Raw genomic sequence first — 3,805 nt, forward strand, 5'->3', positions numbered from 1 at the left:
TGAAAAAGAAAATAATAACGGATTTCTAAGCCTATTTCGTGAGTTGCGGTTTTCGATCGGCGTGAAAGATCCACCTCGTAATTCTTGACTTAAGCGAAAAACCAAAAAAGCATTAAATTATTATATATTTTTCTTCTCGATGAACTAAAAGAAAGGCAGGGAATAATGTGGAATTAAAAATTTTGGCGGGTTTAAAGAAAAAATGTGTTTTTTAAAAAGACAAAATAAACTCTAAGGTGCTGTAACGATTATTTGAATAAACTTTTTGACGAACTTTTTTAGTTCATCGAGAAGAAAAATATACAACAATTTAATCCTCTTTTGGTTTCTCCGTTTCGGTCAAGAATTACGAGGTGGATTTTTCACGCCGACTGAAAACTGCAGCCCACGAAATAGGCTTAGAAATCCCTTATAACTTCTTTTTTTACTTAAAAAAAAATTTTGTTGTATTCGTTAAATATATATAAAACCACACCTCAAAATTCGATAACTTCGTTTCTTTCTTTACCTCCTAAAAAAAAACACACAAAAAGACGCCGTTTTAGAACATTCTAATTCAGGACACCCCCTTAATCGCGTAGACACCGTTAAAGGAAGCGAGTACGTTGGCATCGATGGAATTGCGAAAGAATCGATCGATAATTTCCCCCAAAGCAGAACCCCATTAGCGTAAAAGACGCGCAAGTGATCTCTGTAACGTATGTTTGTTAAGCGAAGGTTTTCGCGCGGATTATAGAAACGAAGAAGAGGCGAGGAAAGTGGTTCTCTTTGTTTGTCTTAACGAACAAAAGCACGTTGCTGGAGAACGTAGCGAGAGAGGGAGTGTTACCCTGTCCTTATTTCAGACGGACAGACAGACAGAAAGACAACCTAGAATTAAGTCATTCCGTTTGCCCGTCATGATTACGTTTCGATTGAGGATAGTCGCCATTTTATGCTTAGAAATTGAATAGATGTGTGCAGGAAACGCGGCCATGCTACTCGGTTCTTTGCTGACACGTATTTTAACAAGTAAACTACCTCGAAACAGTCTAGTCTCATTATCCTGACACGCGTATCCGTTCTCCGTTTCCCTTTTCGTTTCCTGCGTTACTCTCGTCACGCTGCGGTCGTTTTTATTTGCCCGGAGTACCGTTTAACTTCCAATTCGAAAACTATGCCAAAGCTACCGAAACGAGTTAATAGAATATCGTTGTACGCGCTACTGAAACGTAAGTAAAGAATGGAGATAATACGTTACAACGTTCTATCGCGTTGCGGTAACGAAATAAAATCAAACACAAAAATTTCTCCAATTTCACTCTATGGTTTATCGTCTCCTCCACAGGAGTTTTCGTCTTAACGACACCGCACTCGCCTCGCTAAAGAAATAAAATAGACAAACTGTTATTTACACGTGTTATTTAGCGATAAAGCTCGAAAAATTTAGCGAACGTGCAGCTGGACAAATTGCAAAGTAGAAATTAAACAATAAAAGAAAAATACGCGTTAACCACGCTTTAAACGCGATTTCGTACGAAAGAGGAAGATTCGAGGGGACACGAACTTGGAAAGCTCGAGTACGCGTTAACTCGCGGCTCGAGATGGATAATCGGTGGAAAAATAATAGCTCCGTGGACAGTTTCATCGAGGAACGATTTTATAATAAGTTGTCAAGTTTGATAAGTGCGCGCTATTAATTTCGACGTTTGTTACGCGCCCGGGTGGTCGAACGGGTCTCCTTCATTTTGTCAGCCGCGCGTTTTATATTAATGTTTTCTTGACACGGAAAAGCCACGAGTGCAGTTCTTTTCATCCGACGAAAGCAAGCTCGATCCTTTGGCCGGCCAAACGACGCTGGCTGCCGCGCCTTTGGACGTATACGGACACGTCCGTAGGGTGCTAATGACGATCGATTATCCTGTATACCGGCGGCACCGTCTTCCTGCTGTTATATCTGCTACACCTCTTCTTTATCCAGCCTTCTCCTTCGATCGTCGCTTTTTGTTTGTATAATATGTGCCGCAATCGCTCGAACCTATTTGTCGCGGACACCTATTAGGTCTCCGATCAAAGGCTCTCATATTTCAGCGGATCTGATACGAAACGGACCGGTACGACGAGTTCCACGCGCGGTCGACTCTGTTGCAAGAAGGCAATTGAAAAATCTCTGTAGATGCTGTATTTGGTGCACGCATATTCCATCGACAAGGTGGCAAGAAATGTGACAAGAACAGAGCAGTGGCATTCTAGTTCGTAGTCTACGATGACGAGATTTAGTAAGCGACGATAACCAACCGAGCTAATTCCTAAATAAATTCGATGTGTGCGAGAAATGCGCAGAATATACGGATAGAGACGCGCTTATGCGTATAAATAGAAAATATATTTCCATCCAAGTTCCATTTGATCGCCTAATACTTATGGACTTACGAGGGCAGTGTATGTCGGATCGTGCTTGGTTTGGGTTAGGATTTTATAAAACGAAGCTACGAACCGATATCGAGCGGATAGCTTAACGTAGGCGAAAGTTCGGTTTTCTCGTTCGTTGAATTCGATTATCCTAAGATTCGATGGCTGTAACAGTCGCGTAGCGAATCGACGAACGCTATTGGAACGGACCTTGTGAAATAAAATATTTGTTTCCGGTAAAAAGGATCGTCGACGTGTCCTACCGCTGTAGGTGCTCCTTGATACCTGACGTCTCTAAGAGGATTACGTATTACCCGCGAATTCGAGGAGGAAACAAAACGGTTCGTCTTCTCAAGCCTAAAACTTAAGGAGATTAAAAGTTAACCCTGTTTCGTTCTACATCGCTAAGAAACTTAAGGCAGATTAGCGGTAAGTTCGGTATAACATTACCTTCGCTCTCGCTGATCCTGTTACATCTTGCCTGGAATTAAAAATATTGTCATCCCGCGGGATTATACCAACGGATATCTCCGGCCTTGTCAAACACGAATAAAAGTTTCGTCGAATCTCGCTCCTTGGCCACCTTTTCGTCATCGCCTCCCAATCTACCTGTACGATCGGAGTTTCGCAACCTTCGATACGCGGTTCTCGTAGATTTTTCAATTTTTGCAGACGATTTACGCTTTCACGGTAGCAGCTGTCGAGTTATGGAGAAGATCCTGTGTACTCTACCGAGTGAAACGACTGTTATCACGTTATAAACGTACAAATATGTCGAGACGACGATGAAAGTGAAAACCACACCTGGAAGACGCGCCATTCTTTCCTCGTATTTCTCAATTTATTCGAAAAACCGAAGATCCGTGGAAAAATCTGATTCGTAGCGGGCGACAGGGCGGACGTTTGTGCCAAGGAAAGCATCAGGGAAACTACAAAGTGGCGTTCTATTTCTAGGATAAAAGCGAAACGCCTTGGCGAGACTGGCGGCGATGGCAGTGACCTTCGACGACGATACGTAGCCGCCTGCCTACCGCTTGGCGCGTACGAACGCAAAACGCGCGCGATTATTACTTGCCAACATTGAGTAACAGTGCGACCGCCGCCGCCACGAGCCTTGCCAAAGTATTTCGCTTTTATTCTAAGAACAGAACGCGATTTTGTAATCTTGCTGCGTGCTCTTCTTGCCAGAAACGTCCGCTCTGTTGCGAGCTCAAATTTTTTCTTAGACCTTCGGTTTTTGAAATAAATTGAAACATATAAGGAAAATATGGTGCGTTTTGGAGGTGTTCTTTTCGCTTTGTAACGCGATAACCAGACAATTTTTTCCTATTCGATTTACAATTAATTAGGTGGAAAAAGATTACTTCGATTTTATCGGAGATACTTCGTTTTGTATTTATATTTATCTTTCGAG

The 3,805-nt window shown here is 42.3% G+C and overlaps 1 long non-coding RNA gene across 1 annotated transcript; it reads right to left on the reverse strand.

Annotated features, from left to right (window-relative positions):
• Positions 1–1,547: 1,547 nt before the first annotated feature.
• On the reverse strand, positions 1,548–3,303 carry LOC117204063. The gene is made up of 3 exons (XR_004487008.1): positions 3,196–3,303; positions 2,842–3,119; positions 1,548–2,754 (listed from the first exon to the last, which is right to left on the reverse strand). It is a non-coding gene; the product is annotated as an uncharacterized LOC117204063 (long non-coding RNA).
• Between the last annotated feature and the right edge of the window lie 502 nt (positions 3,304–3,805).

Source organism: Bombus bifarius, unplaced genomic scaffold (genome assembly GCF_011952205.1).
Source record: "Bombus bifarius isolate JDL3187 unplaced genomic scaffold, Bbif_JDL3187 scf7180000007977, whole genome shotgun sequence".
NCBI classification, from domain to species: Eukaryota; Metazoa; Arthropoda; class Insecta; order Hymenoptera; family Apidae; genus Bombus; species Bombus bifarius.